The sequence below is a fragment of the Pleurodeles waltl genome, chromosome 12 (genome assembly GCF_031143425.1).
Source record: "Pleurodeles waltl isolate 20211129_DDA chromosome 12, aPleWal1.hap1.20221129, whole genome shotgun sequence".
NCBI lineage: Eukaryota > Metazoa > Chordata > Amphibia > Caudata > Salamandridae > Pleurodeles > Pleurodeles waltl.
In genome coordinates, this window is record NC_090451.1 from 123,072,833 (window position 1) to 123,092,271 (window position 19,439).

General features: G+C 47.2%; 3 non-coding genes across 3 annotated transcripts; all 3 read right to left on the bottom strand.

Annotated features, from left to right (window-relative positions):
• Positions 1 to 742: 742 nt before the first annotated feature.
• On the bottom strand, positions 743 to 816 carry TRNAI-AAU (transfer RNA isoleucine (anticodon AAU)). The gene has a single exon. It is a non-coding gene; the product is annotated as a tRNA-Ile (tRNA).
• A 6,953-nt stretch (positions 817 to 7,769) lies between these two features.
• TRNAI-AAU (transfer RNA isoleucine (anticodon AAU)) lies at positions 7,770 to 7,843 on the bottom strand. The gene has a single exon. It is a non-coding gene; the product is annotated as a tRNA-Ile (tRNA).
• Positions 7,844 to 14,796: 6,953 nt separating this feature from the next.
• On the bottom strand, positions 14,797 to 14,870 carry TRNAI-AAU (transfer RNA isoleucine (anticodon AAU)). The gene has a single exon. It is a non-coding gene; the product is annotated as a tRNA-Ile (tRNA).
• Between the last annotated feature and the right edge of the window lie 4,569 nt (positions 14,871 to 19,439).

Below are 19,439 nucleotides of genomic sequence, written 5' to 3' on the forward strand. Positions count from 1 at the left end.
GGATCATCTATTGCTCAGTAAACGCTCACTTCTGGGTGTTTCATCATCGGACCAGAATCTGGGTATCGGCTTCACTCTGGCCACATCCGCATCACACACCATTCTCGCCTCAAGCCCCTGATTCCTGTCACCTACGTTTATCACAAATTGCCTTAACTTTTACAACCTCATAATTTAGCTTCTTCCGCTAGTAGCACCTGCACGTCAAACTGAAATTCTGTGAAACAACCCCCCTCCACGGGTCTCCTCACTCCTAACCTTTACTTGACCACAATAAAGCGCTTCGTCAGGGTGCTAAACGCTATGTAAATGCAATTACAACAATACAATACACCTTGCTCTCCGTCTTGAAGCCATCAGATTATTTGGTGCTCCCAGTTACTGCCGTTGTATTGAATGCAGTGCAAGAATGATTTGCATATCACAACACTGCGAGGTTTCGGGCTGGTTGCCGCAGGTGTTTCTCTATTTTGCTCTCTGCGGATGTTCCTTCTCTCCCCATCCCAGTATTCAAAGCCCTGCACCCAACATATGTCTTTCAAAGGCACTCTCTACTTTCACCCCCTCACGTCCCGGTTTAAGCACGACTTGCATGTTCTTCTCTTTCTGTATTTCCATCCTCCTGTTTTGAAATGTGTGCCGTTCTGCATGGATATATGTTTACGGTAGTAAAACAACACGAATTAGGAGGCCATACATTAGTGGTAAAATGGCGTTAGAGCTTTTCCTAAAATGTAACCCTTGGCCCGTACGGGGATCGAACCCGCGACCTTGGCGTTATTAGCACCACGCTCTAACCAACTGAGCTAACCGGCCAATGCGTAACCCCACAAAATGTTCACTTAAGTACGTGAGACACGGCTCAACACTTCCCTCTGTTCAGTAGTTTACAGTTGAAAAGTATACATTCATAAGCTTAACTGTGCCAAGAAGTTCAATTGCCTTGTCTACTACTCAAAAGCAGCGTGGAAGTCTGCTAGGGTCACCACTAAACACCAAACAATGCTGCTACCAAACCTGCAAGGACACAGACATACTCACCCACATTCTCTCATCAAAAAGAGGATTCTTTTTTTGTTTACATTCTTGATGATTTAGCATCATGTCGATGTCTCCAAAAATGACATCATGTGACCTTTGCCCCGTTTAGCTCATCACTGGCAATATCATCACCGTCATTCAGGAGGGGACTGTCGCCTGACCTCCCAATACATTTTCCAGGCTATAGTCGCTACTAACGTACATGTCTGGAAACAGTTAATCTGGTTTATTGTGAAAAGGCACTACATCATACCACTGATAAACAAATGCTATTAGTGTAATAAGAGGCAAGTCACTTACCATCTAGACCTAAACATGGGCTCGATTCTTACTGCAAATGAAGGAACATTATAGTCCATCAAATGAAATACAAGAGATTTTTGTACAGTGTACACCCTCAACTCACATACTTGATGAAGTCTTTTGATGCGATAATGAAAAAAAGGGGTTCAGTGAAATAAAATATTTGCCTAAAATCACAATATTTGGTCAAGCCAGAAGCCATGACTGATCCCAAGATCTGTTTCACATGACATAATTCAGCCATTAAATGGATAGCTCTCCTTTTTAACAATAATGATTTATGCTTTCTTTTAATTCTTGACTTGTGAGGGAGAGCATGAATCAGACAAAAGCCATATGAATACCTGGCTCGTTTTGAGCTTGAGATTCCAAGAGGACCTTGAGCAGAGCCAGGCCTCTGGTTCGAAACTTCAGTGGCTCACCCAACCCCTGCAGACCACAGGCTTGCTTCCATCTAATTCTTCTGCACTCTGCAGAAGAGAGAAGAAATGTAATTTATATGCTATCCTTCCATGAAGCTCAGCAGTCTGGTCTGATATGGCAAGACGGTACTTACTGAACATTTGAAAGGGCTCAACTGGTGCTGAAATTGGAAAACATTTACTCCGGGAACCCATAACTTAGCAGTTATGGTCAGGCAAAGGAAAGGAGATAGTCACGAGGGGCGGAGTTTGAAAAGCAGAGCCTGACAGTCAACGTATACATCTACTAAAAAACTTCTGCTACAAAGAGACTGGAAACAAGGACATATGTGAAAGTATAGCTGTTCTGCATTACTTAATTGGTCACAGAGAGGCTGCATTTTAAAACATCTTGCAGGGTTAAGACGCATGCTATAGCAATCACTGTGTGCCCAGCAGTTCTGAGAGCATTATAATAGTAGTAAGATATCTTGCAATCTTGGGAGAATTCTTTGTTTTATCCAGTCAATGTTTTGACTCATAGAGTAGCATAGAAGGTTAATGTGGCTGCTTCCAAGCACATTATGTAACATGCAGATCACAGATTTTTTTTTATTTTTGTTACATTTAGATAGGTAAGTGGGCTACTGCTTTGAGCACTGAGGTAATTTTGGTACTTCCTGTTCAAACGTTGCAAGCCTTCTAATCTAGCACCGTGTTCTATTTACCAGGATTGACTTGAGTTTAAATCCTTATTGGGTTTTTACCCACAATATGTTATTCTAACATTGCAAAGAAGAGTTTCTTTGGGAAGTACTAAAGACTTATTAGTATAAACAACCACAATCACAGTGTTTCTCCTGACTGTCACTCTTAACATAAAATGTCTACAAGTATTGGTGATATGTGATTCCTAAACCTCATAAGCAATAACCCTCACTGCTTTAGCCTGTACAATGAATTATACAGCTGTATAATTTATGCAGGGCCGGCTTTAGGGCGGTGCGGCCGCACCACATGCTGACCTGGATTGGGGGCACTGACCTCAAGGGGCACTGTGTTTAGCAATGACTTATGAAACTTGTCATTTAAAACCACCTTCTGAAAAGTTCCTTGTGTTAGGGTCTCAAGGCGCTGGGGTGGGGGAGCTACTGGTCATTTAAACAAAGTCTTGAGGCGTTTTCTGAACGTCAAGAGGTCTTCAGTCTGGCGAAGATGGAGTGGTAGGGAGTTCCAGGTCTTGGCGGCTAGGTAAGAGAAGGATGTTCCTCCGGCGGTGGTGTGGAGGATGCGGGGGACGGAGGCGAGGACGAGGCTGGCGGAACGAAGATTGCGGGTGGGAGTGTGGAAGGTGAGTCTGTCATTTAGGTAGGCTGGACCTGTGTCGTGGAGGGCCTTGTGTGCGTGGATGAGGAGCATGAAGGTGATCCTTTTCGATTTTGTTAGCCAGTGTAGATCTCTGAGGTGGGGGGAGATGTGGTTGCGACGTGGGACGTCAAGAATGAGGCGGGCAGATGCGTTCTGGATTCTTTGCAGCTTTGTTTGGAGTTTGGTTGTTGTTCCTGCATATGGGGCATTTCCATAGTCCAACCGGCTGCTAACCAGGGCGTGGGTGACGGTTTTCCTGGTTTCGACGGGGATCCACATGAAGATCTTGCAGAGCATGCGGAGAGTGTTGTAGCAGGCAGAGGAGATGGCGTTGACCTGCTGAGTCATGCTGAGTGTGGGGTCCAAGATGAATCCCAGGTTGCGTGCGTGTGTGAGGGTGCAGATCCTAGGGAGGTGGGCCACCAGGAGTCGTTCCATGCTGAGGGGTTGGTGCCAAAGGTGAGGATTTCTGTTTTGTCTGTGTTTAACTTGAGGCGGCTTGATTCCATCCAGCTGGCGATGGTGTGAAGTCCGTTGTGGAGGTTGTTCTTTGCAGTTGTAGGGTCTTTTGTGAGGGAGAGGATGAGCTGAGTGTCGTCTGCGTAGAAAACCATGCTGATGTGGTGGATTTGTGCGATGTTGGCGAGGGGGGCCATGTAAACATTGAAGAGCGTGGGGCTGAGCGATGATCCTTGGGGGACGCCACAGATGATTCTGGAGGCTTCTGACAGGAACGGTGGGAGCCGGACTCTCTGGGTTCTGCCTGCGAGAAATGACGAGATCCGGTCGAGTGCCTTGTTGTGGATTCCAGTGTTGTGGAGGCGTGTGCGGAGAGTATGATGGCATACCGTGTCGAAGGCTGCGGAGAGGTCCAGGAGGATGAGTGCTGCTGTTTCTCCTTCGTCGAGCATGGTCCTGATGTCGTCTGTGGCAGCAATAAGTGTGGTCTCTGTGCTGTGGGTTTTGCGGAATCCGGATTGGAAGGTGTTGAGCACCTTGCTGTCTTCCAAGAACCGGGATAGTTGGCTGTTCACGTTTTTTTTTCGATGACCTTGGCTGGGAAGGGGAAGAGGGAGATCGGCCGGTAGTTCTTGGGGTCGTCTGGGTCTGCCTTTGGTTTCTTCAGCAGGACGTTGACTTCTGCGTGCTCATATCTTTCTGGGAAGGTGGCTGACTCGAAGGAGCTGTTGATGGTGTTGCAGAGGTGGGGAGCAATGATGATGTTTGCTTTATTGAAGATGTTGTGTGGGCAGGGGTCCGATGGTGATACGGAGTGGATGGAGGCCATGGTGTTGGCGGTGTCTTCTATGTTGACGGGGGTCCAGGTGTGGAGGAGGTGGGTGTTGCTTTGGGCGTGGGGTCCGTGGGTGTTTGTAGTCAGCTGGTGGGTCTGGGGGTTGAAGCTGTTGTGGATTTCTTCTATCTTTTAACGGAAGAGGGTTGCAAGTGAGTTGCAGAACTCCTGTGATGGCGGGGGTTCGTTGGAGCAGGTTCTGGGAGTGGAGAGCTCTTTGATGATGCCGAAGAGCTCTTTACTGTTGTGAGCGTTGGTGTCAATGCGGTTTTTGAAGTGGGACCTTTTAGTGATGCGGACCAGTTGGTGGTGTTTGCGTATGGCATCTTTGAAAGCAATGTGGTTGGAGTTGGTAGGTTCAAGGTGCCAGGTTTTTTCCATTCTGCGACATAGCCGTTTGGATTCCTGTATGGCTGGGGTGAACCAGCTGTCCTTGATTCTGTGGAGGGTGTTTGGGGGTTCTTTGAGCGGTACGAGGGTGTTGCCGCAGTGTTCTATCCAGCGATGCAGGTTGGTGGTGGCTGTGTTGAGGTCCTGGGTCCCAGGGGGTGGGGCCCGGGCGAGGGTGGAAATCAGCTGATCCGTTGATATTTTGCTCCATTTGCTTCGGGGGGGTTGTGTGCGGTGGTTGTGAGTGACTTGCCATAAAGTAGCATAGAGGGTTAATATGCCTGCTGCAAAGAACAGAAATATATTTTATGTGGATAGCTTAGAGTGATAGTAACGCCAGCCTTTACCAGCACATTAAAACAAATGAATGCATGTAAAAGGGGGCTACGGAGAGATGAGGGTCACATTTGTGGGTGCTAGTGAGTGAATCCGAGGAGATGGTCATGGGGGGGGATGCCAAAAAGGACTGCCGCACAGGGCACCACCAGCGATAAACCGACTCTGAATTTATTGTGCATGTGTGCTTGATGTAAACTGCTTTGTCAGCATACACTGGGACAAATAGTGCTATAAAAGAATAAAAATTAAAAAAAATGCCATTTATATCAATATTTGCGTAATTAGTCATACAGGCGGTTAAATCTTGCATTTTTACAGCGCTAGCAGATCTCTTACATTTGGAGCTCAAAAAAGTTAAAAACTTGCTTCTAAATCCTAGCTTCTCTTAGGTACTTGCGAAGAGATAACATGGTGTGTCCCGTTGTTTTCTTCCATTGCTTCGGTGCCTAGGTGTTCAACTCCATTAACTTCCATCCAGTATTAAACTCAAACAAAAAGAGGGCTAATAGCGCTTTTAGTCGGCCTTTGTTTAAGCCTTGCTGAAGGAGTTAATAAGAAAGCCCACTTACAAGCTGCTGCACTGAACGTTTTCAAACGCTTAGAAAACGGGGACCACATCACCCAAGTCTGTGTTGCACCCTCAGTCCCACCCTTACTCTTCAATTATCAAGGGGCTGCAGAGGATGTTCCCCCTGCGCTAAACTCTCAAGCAAAACCCCAAACTACCGCCATCACGTTTAACAGCGACTGCTCCTGTGCAGCTATCTGGCACTTCACAAGGAATAAAGCCGACCTAAACCTAACATACTCTTTTGCCCAGCGAGTGCCAAAATAATTACACTTGGAAATGTACTATACAGGTGTAACTGTTATTTGGACAGATTAAAAAATATGGGCAATCTACTTCAACATGGATGGTTTAAGGGGAAAATAAGGAGGAGCAGAGGAAGGGCCATGCAAACCTACAAAAAACCTACAGAAGTGTAAGGTAAGCAAGAACAATAAATAAGTCAAGTAAAATAAGTAAGGTAGGTATGTAAGGTAAGTAAGTTATGTAAGTAAATAAGTAAGGGAAGTAAAGTAAATAAGTAAAGTATAACTTTTGTAAAGCACGCAATAGCCAAGGCGTCTTAGTGCGAATTAGCTTTAGGGTGTCATAGTGTCCCTGGTGGGGCAAAAGCCCAGGGTCTTTTGTCTTTGGAGGTGTGGGAGTGCAGGAGGTCCAAGGTCCACGGTGGTGGTGGTGGAGAGGAGGAGCAGGGTACCTGGAGAGAGGTTTAGGGTCTCTGAGGGTGAATGTTCTCAGGAATGAGACCTGTGCAAGGTTCCTCGGTATGCAGGATGCATAAAGGTCGGGATGCAAGACCTCTAGAGGTACGTGGTTCCTGTAGGAAGGGAACTTGAGAATCCCTGGGGTGTGGAAGGTGCAGGGTCCCTGAGAGATGGACTTCCTCCGAAGCTGATGAATGTGCAGGGTCCCTGTTGGTGACAGAGGTGTTGGGTGTCTATATATAAGAGAGGTACAGGGTCCATGAGGTGGGGAAGTGTAGTGTCTCTGAAGATAGGGGTTGAGGAGGTAAGCACGGGCGTGCGGGGTCCCTGGGATAGGAACTGTAGGGTCCCTGGAGGCAGAACTGGTGCATAATCCCTAGCCGTGGGGGAGTCATGCTTAGTCTCTGTGGATGGCTGGTGTGCAGGATGCCATACGGTAGGAGTGATGCCCTGTCCCTGTGGGTGAGAACTTGCAGCCTTTCTTTAAGTGGGGGAGAGGCAGGGTGCTGGGAGGCGAGTGGTGTCTCTAGAGGTGAGAAGGTGCAGTGTCTCTGGACTGGAGGTTGTAAGCGTGCAGGGACCTTTGAGATGAGACCTTCACCTTGAGGTATGCAGTGTCGGATCATCTATTGCTCAGTAAACGCTCACTTCTGGGTGTTTCATCATCGGACCAGAATCTGGGTATCGGCTTCACTCTGGCCACATCCGCATCACACACCATTCTCGCCTCAAGCCCCTGATTCCTGTCACCTACGTTTATCACAAATTGCCTTAACTTTTACAACCTCATAATTTAGCTTCTTCCGCTAGTAGCACCTGCACGTCAAACTGAAATTCTGTGAAACAACCCCCCTCCACGGGTCTCCTCACTCCTAACCTTTACTTGACCACAATAAAGCGCTTCGTCAGGGTGCTAAACGCTATGTAAATGCAATTACAACAATACAATACACCTTGCTCTCCGTCTTGAAGCCATCAGATTATTTGGTGCTCCCAGTTACTGCCGTTGTATTGAATGCAGTGCAAGAATGATTTGCATATCACAACACTGCGAGGTTTCGGGCTGGTTGCCGCAGGTGTTTCTCTATTTTGCTCTCTGCGGATGTTCCTTCTCTCCCCATCCCAGTATTCAAAGCCCTGCACCCAACATATGTCTTTCAAAGGCACTCTCTACTTTCACCCCCTCACGTCCCGGTTTAAGCACGACTTGCATGTTCTTCTCTTTCTGTATTTCCATCCTCCTGTTTTGAAATGTGTGCCGTTCTGCATGGATATATGTTTACGGTAGTAAAACAACACGAATTAGGAGGCCATATATTAGTGGTAAAATGGCGTTAGAGCTTTTCCTAAAATGTAACCCTTGGCCCGTACGGGGATCGAACCCGCGACCTTGGCGTTATTGGCACCAAGCTCTAACCAACTGAGCTAACCGGCCAATGCGTAACCCCACAAAATGTTCACTTAAGTACGGGAGACACGGCTCAACACTTCCCTCTGTTCAGTAGTTTACAGTTGAAAAGTATACATTCATAAGCTTAACTGTGCCAAGAAGTTCAATTGCCTTGTCTACTACTCAAAAGCAGCGTGGAAGTCTGCTAGGGTCACCACTAAACACCAAACAATGCTGCTACCAAACCTGCAAGGACACAGACATACTCACCCACATTCTCTCATCAAAAAGAGGATTCTTTTTTTGTTTACATTCTTGATGATTTAGCATCATGTCGATGTCTCCAAAAATGACATCATGTGACCTTTGCCCCGTTTAGCTCATCACTGGCAATATCATCACCGTCATTCAGGAGGGGACTGTCGCCTGACCTCCCAATACATTTTCCAGGCTATAGTCGCTACTAACGTACATGTCTGGAAACAGTTAATCTGGTTTATTGTGAAAAGGCACTACATCATACCACTGATAAACAAATGCTATTAGTGTAATAAGAGGCAAGTCACTTACCATCTAGACCTAAACATGGGCTCGATTCTTACTGCAAATGAAGGAACATTATAGTCCATCAAATGAAATACAAGAGATTTTTGTACAGTGTACACCCTCAACTCACATACTTGATGAAGTCTTTTGATGCGATAATGAAAAAAAGGGGTTCAGTGAAATAAAATATTTGCCTAAAATCACAATATTTGGTCAAGCCAGAAGCCATGACTGATCCCAAGATCTGTTTCACATGACATAATTCAGCCATTAAATGGATAGCTCTCCTTTTTAACAATAATGATTTATGCTTTCTTTTAATTCTTGACTTGTGAGGGAGAGCATGAATCAGACAAAAGCCATATGAATACCTGGCTCGTTTTGAGCTTGAGATTCCAAGAGGACCTTGAGCAGAGCCAGGCCTCTGGTTCGAAACTTCAGTGGCTCACCCAACCCCTGCAGACCACAGGCTTGCTTCCATCTAATTCTTCTGCACTCTGCAGAAGAGAGAAGAAATGTAATTTATATGCTATCCTTCCATGAAGCTCAGCAGTCTGGTCTGATATGGCAAGACGGTACTTACTGAACATTTGAAAGGGCTCAACTGGTGCTGAAATTGGAAAACATTTACTCCGGGAACCCATAACTTAGCAGTTATGGTCAGGCAAAGGAAAGGAGATAGTCACGAGGGGCGGAGTTTGAAAAGCAGAGCCTGACAGTCAACGTATACATCTACTAAAAAACTTCTGCTACAAAGAGACTGGAAACAAGGACATATGTGAAAGTATAGCTGTTCTGCATTACTTAATTGGTCACAGAGAGGCTGCATTTTAAAACATCTTGCAGGGTTAAGACGCATGCTATAGCAATCACTGTGTGCCCAGCAGTTCTGAGAGCATTATAATAGTAGTAAGATATCTTGCAATCTTGGGAGAATTCTTTGTTTTATCCAGTCAATGTTTTGACTCATAGAGTAGCATAGAAGGTTAATGTGGCTGCTTCCAAGCACATTATGTAACATGCAGATCACAGATTTTTTTTTATTTTTGTTACATTTAGATAGGTAAGTGGGCTACTGCTTTGAGCACTGAGGTAATTTTGGTACTTCCTGTTCAAACGTTGCAAGCCTTCTAATCTAGCACCGTGTTCTATTTACCAGGATTGACTTGAGTTTAAATCCTTATTGGGTTTTTACCCACAATATGTTATTCTAACATTGCAAAGAAGAGTTTCTTTGGGAAGTACTAAAGACTTATTAGTATAAACAACCACAATCACAGTGTTTCTCCTGACTGTCACTCTTAACATAAAATGTCTACAAGTATTGGTGATATGTGATTCCTAAACCTCATAAGCAATAACCCTCACTGCTTTAGCCTGTACAATGAATTATACAGCTGTATAATTTATGCAGGGCCGGCTTTAGGGCGGTGCGGCCGCACCACATGCTGACCTGGATTGGGGGCGCTGACCTCAAGGGGCACTGTGTTTAGCAATGACTTATGAAACTTGTCATTTAAAACCACCTTCTGAAAAGTTCCTTGTGTTAGGGTCTCAAGGCGCTGGGGTGGGGGAGCTACTGGTCATTTAAACAATGTCTTGAGGCGTTTTCTGAACGTCAAGAGGTCTTCAGTCTGGCGAAGATGGAGTGGTAGGGAGTTCCAGGTCTTGGCGGCTAGGTAAGAGAAGGATGTTCCTCCGGCGGTGGTGTGGAGGATGCGGGGGACGGAGGCGAGGACGAGGCTGGCGGAACGAAGATTGCGGGTGGGAGTGTGGAAGGTGAGTCTGTCATTTAGGTAGGCTGGACCTGTGTCGTGGAGGGCCTTGTGTGCGTGGATGAGGAGCATGAAGGTGATCCTTTTCGATTTTGTTAGCCAGTGTAGATCTCTGAGGTGGGGGGAGATGTGGTTGCGACGTGGGACGTCAAGAATGAGGCGGGCAGATGCGTTCTGGATTCTTTGCAGCTTTGTTTGGAGTTTGGTTGTTGTTCCTGCATATGGGGCATTTCCATAGTCCAACCGGCTGCTAACCAGGGCGTGGGTGACGGTTTTCCTGGTTTCGACGGGGATCCACATGAAGATCTTGCAGAGCATGCGGAGAGTGTTGTAGCAGGCAGAGGAGATGGCGTTGACCTGCTGAGTCATGCTGAGTGTGGGGTCCAAGATGAATCCCAGGTTGCGTGCGTGTGTGAGGGTGCAGATCCTAGGGAGGTGGGCCACCAGGAGTCGTTCCATGCTGAGGGGTTGGTGCCAAAGGTGAGGATTTCTGTTTTGTCTGTGTTTAACTTGAGGCGGCTTGATTCCATCCAGCTGGCGATGGTGTGAAGTCCGTTGTGGAGGTTGTTCTTTGCAGTTGTAGGGTCTTTTGTGAGGGAGAGGATGAGCTGAGTGTCGTCTGCGTAGAAAACCATGCTGATGTGGTGGATTTGTGCGATGTTGGCGAGGGGGGCCATGTAAACATTGAAGAGCGTGGGGCTGAGCGATGATCCTTGGGGGACGCCACAGATGATTCTGGAGGCTTCTGACAGGAACGGTGGGAGCCGGACTCTCTGGGTTCTGCCTGCGAGAAATGACGAGATCCGGTCGAGTGCCTTGTTGTGGATTCCAGTGTTGTGGAGGCGTGTGCGGAGAGTATGATGGCATACCGTGTCGAAGGCTGCGGAGAGGTCCAGGAGGATGAGTGCTGCTGTTTCTCCTTCGTCGAGCATGGTCCTGATGTCGTCTGTGGCAGCAATAAGTGTGGTCTCTGTGCTGTGGGTTTTGCGGAATCCGGATTGGGAGGTGTTGAGCACCTTGCTGTCTTCCAAGAACCGGGATAGTTGGCTGTTCACGTTTTTTTTTCGATGACCTTGGCTGGGAAGGGGAAGAGGGAGATCGGCCGGTAGTTCTTGGGGTCGTCTGGGTCTGCCTTTGGTTTCTTCAGCAGGACGTTGACTTCTGCGTGCTCATATCTTTCTGGGAAGGTGGCTGACTCGAAGGAGCTGTTGATGGTGTTGCAGAGGTGGGGAGCAATGATGATGTTTGCTTTATTGAAGATGTTGTGTGGGCAGGGGTCCGATGGTGATACGGAGTGGATGGAGGCCATGGTGTTGGCGGTGTCTTCTATGTTGACGGGGGTCCAGGTGTGGAGGAGGTGGGTGTTGCTTTGGGCGTGGGGTCCGTGGGTGTTTGTAGTCAGCTGGTGGGTCTGGGGGTTGAAGCTGTTGTGGATTTCTTCTATCTTTCAACGGAAGAGGGTTGCAAGTGAGTTGCAGAACTCCTGTGATGGCGGGGGTTCGTTGGAGCAGGTTCTGGGAGTGGAGAGCTCTTTGATGATGCCGAAGAGCTCTTTACTGTTGTGAGCGTTGGTGTCAATGCGGTTTTTGAAGTGGGACCTTTTAGTGATGCGGACCAGTTGGTGGTGTTTGCGTATGGCATCTTTGAAAGCAATGTGGTTGGAGTTGGTAGGTTCAAGGTGCCAGGTTTTTTCCATTCTGCGACATAGCCGTTTGGATTCCTGTATGGCTGGGGTGAACCAGCTGTCCTTGATTCTGTGGAGGGTGTTTGGGGGTTCTTTGAGCGGTACGAGGGTGTTGCCGCAGTGTTCTATCCAGCGATGCAGGTTGGTGGTGGCTGTGTTGAGGTCCTGGGTCCCAGGGGGTGGGGCCCGGGCGAGGGTGGAAATCAGCTGATCCGTTGATATTTTGCTCCATTTGCTTCGGGGGGGTTGTGTGCGGTGGTTGTGAGTGACTTGCCATAAAGTAGCATAGAGGGTTAATATGCCTGCTGCAAAGAACAGAAATATATTTTATGTGGATAGCTTAGAGTGATAGTAACGCCAGCCTTTACCAGCACATTAAAACAAATGAATGCATGTAAAAGGGGGCTACGGAGAGATGAGGGTCACATTTGTGGGTGCTAGTGAGTGAATCCGAGGAGATGGTCATGGGGGGGGATGCCAAAAAGGACTGCCGCACAGGGCACCACCAGCGATAAACCGACTCTGAATTTATTGTGCATGTGTGCTTGATGTAAACTGCTTTGTCAGCATACACTGGGACAAATAGTGCTATAAAAGAATAAAAATTAAAAAAAATGCCATTTATATCAATATTTGCGTAATTAGTCATACAGGCGGTTAAATCTTGCATTTTTACAGCGCTAGCAGATCTCTTACATTTGGAGCTCAAAAAAGTTAAAAACTTGCTTCTAAATCCTAGCTTCTCTTAGGTACTTGCGAAGAGATAACATGGTGTGTCCCGTTGTTTTCTTCCATTGCTTCGGTGCCTAGGTGTTCAACTCCATTAACTTCCATCCAGTATTAAACTCAAACAAAAAGAGGGCTAATAGCGCTTTTAGTCGGCCTTTGTTTAAGCCTTGCTGAAGGAGTTAATAAGAAAGCCCACTTACAAGCTGCTGCACTGAACGTTTTCAAACGCTTAGAAAACGGGGACCACATCACCCAAGTCTGTGTTGCACCCTCAGTCCCACCCTTACTCTTCAATTATCAAGGGGCTGCAGAGGATGTTCCCCCTGCGCTAAACTCTCAAGCAAAACCCCAAACTACCGCCATCACGTTTAACAGCGACTGCTCCTGTGCAGCTATCTGGCACTTCACAAGGAATAAAGCCGACCTAAACCTAACATACTCTTTTGCCCAGCGAGTGCCAAAATAATTACACTTGGAAATGTACTATACAGGTGTAACTGTTATTTGGACAGATTAAAAAATATGGGCAATCTACTTCAACATGGATGGTTTAAGGGGAAAATAAGGAGGAGCAGAGGAAGGGCCATGCAAACCTACAAAAAACCTACAGAAGTGTAAGGTAAGCAAGAACAATAAATAAGTCAAGTAAAATAAGTAAGGTAGGTATGTAAGGTAAGTAAGTTATGTAAGTAAATAAGTAAGGGAAGTAAAGTAAATAAGTAAAGTATAACTTTTGTAAAGCACGCAATAGCCAAGGCGTCTTAGTGCGAATTAGCTTTAGGGTGTCATAGTGTCCCTGGTGGGGCAAAAGCCCAGGGTCTTTTGTCTTTGGAGGTGTGGGAGTGCAGGAGGTCCAAGGTCCACGGTGGTGGTGGTGGAGAGGAGGAGCAGGGTACCTGGAGAGAGGTTTAGGGTCTCTGAGGGTGAATGTTCTCAGGAATGAGACCTGTGCAAGGTTCCTCGGTATGCAGGATGCATAAAGGTCGGGATGCAAGACCTCTAGAGGTACGTGGTTCCTGTAGGAAGGGAACTTGAGAATCCCTGGGGTGTGGAAGGTGCAGGGTCCCTGAGAGATGGACTTCCTCCGAAGCTGATGAATGTGCAGGGTCCCTGTTGGTGACAGAGGTGTTGGGTGTCTATATATAAGAGAGGTACAGGGTCCATGAGGTGGGGAAGTGTAGTGTCTCTGAAGATAGGGGTTGAGGAGGTAAGCACGGGCGTGCGGGGTCCCTGGGATAGGAACTGTAGGGTCCCTGGAGGCAGAACTGGTGCATAATCCCTAGCCGTGGGGGAGTCATGCTTAGTCTCTGTGGATGGCTGGTGTGCAGGATGCCATACGGTAGGAGTGATGCCCTGTCCCTGTGGGTGAGAACTTGCAGCCTTTCTTTAAGTGGGGGAGAGGCAGGGTGCTGGGAGGCGAGTGGTGTCTCTAGAGGTGAGAAGGTGCAGTGTCTCTGGACTGGAGGTTGTAAGCGTGCAGGGACCTTTGAGATGAGACCTTCACCTTGAGGTATGCAGTGTCGGATCATCTATTGCTCAGTAAACGCTCACTTCTGGGTGTTTCATCATCGGACCAGAATCTGGGTATCGGCTTCACTCTGGCCACATCCGCATCACACACCATTCTCGCCTCAAGCCCCTGATTCCTGTCACCTACGTTTATCACAAATTGCCTTAACTTTTACAACCTCATAATTTAGCTTCTTCCGCTAGTAGCACCTGCACGTCAAACTGAAATTCTGTGAAACAACCCCCCTCCACGGGTCTCCTCACTCCTAACCTTTACTTGACCACAATAAAGCGCTTCGTCAGGGTGCTAAACGCTATGTAAATGCAATTACAACAATACAATACACCTTGCTCTCCGTCTTGAAGCCATCAGATTATTTGGTGCTCCCAGTTACTGCCGTTGTATTGAATGCAGTGCAAGAATGATTTGCATATCACAACACTGCGAGGTTTCGGGCTGGTTGCCGCAGGTGTTTCTCTATTTTGCTCTCTGCGGATGTTCCTTCTCTCCCCATCCCAGTATTCAAAGCCCTGCACCCAACATATGTCTTTCAAAGGCACTCTCTACTTTCACCCCCTCACGTCCCGGTTTAAGCACGACTTGCATGTTCTTCTCTTTCTGTATTTCCATCCTCCTGTTTTGAAATGTGTGCCGTTCTGCATGGATATATGTTTACGGTAGTAAAACAACACGAATTAGGAGGCCATATATTAGTGGTAAAATGGCGTTAGAGCTTTTCCTAAAATGTAACCCTTGGCCCGTACGGGGATCGAACCCGCGACCTTGGCGTTATTGGCACCAAGCTCTAACCAACTGAGCTAACCGGCCAATGCTTAACCCCACAAAATGTTCACTTAAGTACGGGAGACACGGCTCAACACTTCCCTCTGTTCAGTAGTTTACAGTTGAAAAGTATACATTCATAAGCTTAACTGTGCCAAGAAGTTCAATTGCCTTGTCTACTACTCAAAAGCAGCGTGGAAGTCTGCTAGGGTCACCACTAAACACCAAACAATGCTGCTACCAAACCTGCAAGGACACAGACATACTCACCCACATTCTCTCATCAAAAAGAGGATTCTTTTTTTGTTTACATTCTTGATGATTTAGCATCATGTCGATGTCTCCAAAAATGACATCATGTGACCTTTGCCCCGTTTAGCTCATCACTGGCAATATCATCACCGTCATTCAGGAGGGGACTGTCGCCTGACCTCCCAATACATTTTCCAGGCTATAGTCGCTACTATCGTACATGTCTGGAAACAGTTAATCTGGTTTATTGTGAAAAGGCACTACATCATACCACTGATAAACAAATGCTATTAGTGTAATAAGAGGCAAGTCACTTACCATCTAGACCTAAACATGGGCTCGATTCTTACTGCAAATGAAGGAACATTATAGTCCATCAAATGAAATACAAGAGATTTTTGTACAGTGTACACCCTCAACTCACATACTTGATGAAGTCTTTTGATGCGATAATGAAAAAAAGGGGTTCAGTGAAATAAAATATTTGCCTAAAATCACAATATTTGGTCAAGCCAGAAGCCATGACTGATCCCAAGATCTGTTTCACATGACATAATTCAGCCATTAAATGGATAGCTCTCCTTTTTAACAATAATGATTTATGCTTTCTTTTAATTCTTGACTTGTGAGGGAGAGCATGAATCAGACAAAAGCCATATGAATACCTGGCTCGTTTTGAGCTTGAGATTCCAAGAGGACCTTGAGCAGAGCCAGGCCTCTGGTTCGAAACTTCAGTGGCTCAACCAACCCCTGCAGACCACAGGCTTGCTTCCATCTAATTCTTCTGCACTCTGCAGAAGAGAGAAGAAATGTAATTTATATGCTATCCTTCCATGAAGCTCAGCAGTCTGGTCTGATATGGCAAGACGGTACTTACTGAACATTTGAAAGGGCTCAACTGGTGCTGAAATTGGAAAACATTTACTCCGGGAACCCATAACTTAGCAGTTATGGTCAGGCAAAGGAAAGGAGATAGTCACGAGGGGCGGAGTTTGAAAAGCAGAGTCTGACAGTCAACGTATACATCTACTAAAAAACTTCTGCTACAAAGAGACTGGAAACAAGGACATATGTGAAAGTATAGCTGTTCTGCATTACTTAATTGGTCACAGAGAGGCTGCATTTTAAAACATCTTGCAGGGTTAAGACGCATGCTATAGCAATCACTGTGTGCCCAGCAGTTCTGAGAGCATCATAATAGTAGTAAGATATCTTGCAATCTTGGGAGAATTCTTTGTTTTATCCAGTCAATGTTTTGACTCATAGAGTAGCATAGAAGGTTAATGTGGCTGCTTCCAAGCACATTATGTAACATGCAGATCACAGATTTTTTTTTATTTTTGTTACATTTAGATAGGTAAGTGGGCTACTGCTTTGAGCACTGAGGTAATTTTGGTACTTCCTGTTCAAACGTTGCAAGCCTTCTAATCTAGCACCGTGTTCTATTTACCAGGATTGACTTGAGTTTAAATCCTTATTGGGTTTTTACCCACAATATGTTATTCTAACATTGCAAAGAAGAGTTTCTTTGGGAAGTACTAAAGACTTATTAGTATAAACAACCACAATCACAGTGTTTCTCCTGACTGTCACTCTTAACATAAAATGTCTACAAGTATTGGTGATATGTGATTCCTAAACCTCATAAGCAATAACCCTCACTGCTTTAGCCTGTACAATGAATTATACAGCTGTATAATTTATGCAGGGCCGGCTTTAGGGCGGTGCGGCCGCACCACATGCTGACCTGGATTGGGGGCGCTGACCTCAAGGGGCACTGTGTTTAGCAATGACTTATGAAACTTGTCATTTAAAACCACCTTCTGAAAAGTTCCTTGTGTTAGGGTCTCAAGGCGCTGGGGTGGGGGAGCTACTGGTCATTTAAACAATGTCTTGAGGCGTTTTCTGAACGTCAAGAGGTCTTCAGTCTGGCGAAGATGGAGTGGTAGGGAGTTCCAGGTCTTGGCGGCTAGGTAAGAGAAGGATGTTCCTCCGGCGGTGGTGTGGAGGATGCGGGGGACGGAGGCGAGGACGAGGCTGGCGGAACGAAGATTGCGGGTGGGAGTGTGGAAGGTGAGTCTGTCATTTAGGTAGGCTGGACCTGTGTCGTGGAGGGCCTTGTGTGCGTGGATGAGGAGCATGAAGGTGATCCTTTTCGATTTTGTTAGCCAGTGTAGATCTCTGAGGTGGGGGGAGATGTGGTTGCGACGTGGGACGTCAAGAATGAGGCGGGCAGATGCGTTCTGGATTCTTTGCAGCTTTGTTTGGAGTTTGGTTGTTGTTCCTGCATATGGGGCATTTCCATAGTCCAACCGGCTGCTAACCAGGGCGTGGGTGACGGTTTTCCTGGTTTCGACGGGGATCCACATGAAGATCTTGCAGAGCATGCGGAGAGTGTTGTAGCAGGCAGAGGAGATGGCGTTGACCTGCTGAGTCATGCTGAGTGTGGGGTCCAAGATGAATCCCAGGTTGCGTGCGTGTGTGAGGGTGCGGATCCTAGGGAGGTGGGCCACCAGGAGTCGTTCCATGCTGAGGGGTTGGTGCCAAAGGTGAGGATTTCTGTTTTGTCTGTGTTTAACTTGAGGCGGCTTGATTCCATCCAGCTGGCGATGGTGTGAAGTCCGTTGTGGAGGTTGTTCTTTGCAGTTGTAGGGTCTTTTGTGAGGGAGAGGATGAGCTGAGTGTCGTCTGCGTAGAAAACCATGCTGATGTGGTGGATTTGTGCGATGTTGGCGAGGGGGGCCATGTAAACATTGAAGAGCGTGGGGCTGAGCGATGATCCTTGGGGGACGCCACAGATGATTCTGGAGGCTTCTGACAGGAACGGTGGGAGCCGGACTCTCTGGGTTCTGCCTGCGAGAAATGACGAGATCCGGTCGAGTGCCTTGTCGTGGATTCCAGTGTTGTGGAGGCGTGTGCGGAGAGTATGATGGCATACCGTGTCGAAGGCTGCGGAGAGGTCCAGGAGGATGAGTGCTGCTGTTTCTCCTTCGTCGAGCATGGTCCTGATGTCGTCTGTGGCAGCAATAAGTGTGGTCTCTGTGCTGTGGGTTTTGCGGAATCCGGATTGGGAGGTGTTGAGCACCTTGCTGTCTTCCAAGAACCGGGATAGTTGGCTGTTCACGTTTTTTTTTCGATGACCTTGGCTGGGAAGGGGAAGAGGGAGATCGGCCGGTAGTTCTTGGGGTCGTCTGGGTCTGCCTTTGGTTTCTTCAGCAGGACGTTGACTTCTGCGTGCTCATATCTTTCTGGGAAGGTGGCTGACTCGAAGGAGCTGTTGATGGTGTTGCAGAGGTGGGGAGCAATGATGATGTTTGCTTTATTGAAGATGTTGTGTGGGCAGGGGTCCGATGGTGATACGGAGTGGATGGAGGCCATGGTGTTGGCGGTGTCTTCTATGTTGACGGGGGTCCAGGTGTGGAGGAGGTGGGTGTTGCTTTGGGCGTGGGGTCCGTGGGTGTTTGTAGTCAGCTGGTGGGTCTGGGGGTTGAAGCTGTTGTGGATTTCTTCTATCTTTCAACGGAAGAGGGTTGCAAGTGAGTTGCAGAACTCCTGTGATGGCGGGGGTTCGTTGGAGCAGGTTCTGGGAGTGGAGAGCTCTTTGATGATGCCGAAGAGCTCTTTACTGTTGTGAGCGTTGGTGTCAATGCAGTTTTTGAAGTGGGACCTTTTAGTGATGCGGACCAGTTGGTGGTGTTTGCGTATGGCATCTTTGAAAGCAATGTGGTTGGAGTTGGTAGGTTCAAGGTGCCAGGTTTTTTCCATTCTGTGACATAGCCGTTTGGATTCCTGTATGGCTGGGGTGAACCAGCTGTCCTTGATTCTGTGGAGGGTGTTTGGGGGTTCTTTGAGCGGTACGAGGGTGTTGCCGCAGTGTTCTATCCAGCGATGCAGGTTGGTGGTGGCTGTGTTGAGGTCCTGGGTCCCAGGGGGTGGGGCCCGGGAGAGGGTGGAAATCAGCTGATCCGTTGATATTTTGCTCCATTTGCTTCGGGGGGGTTGTGTGCGGTGGTTGTGAGTGACTTGCCATAAAGTAGCATAGAGGGTTAATATGCCTGCTGCAAAGAACAGAAATATATTTTATGTGGATAGCTTAGAGTGATAGTAACGCCAGCCTTTACCAGCACATTAAAACAAATGCATGCATGTAAAAGGGGGCTACGGAGAGATGAGGGTCACATTTGTGGGTGCTAGTGAGTGAATCCGAGGAGATGGTCATGGGGGGGATGCCAAAAAGGACTGCCGCACAGGGCACCACCAGCGATAAACCGACTCTGAATTTATTGTGCATGTGTGCTTGATGTAAACTGCTTTGTCAGCATACACTGGGACAAATAGTGCTATAAAAGAATAAAAATTAAA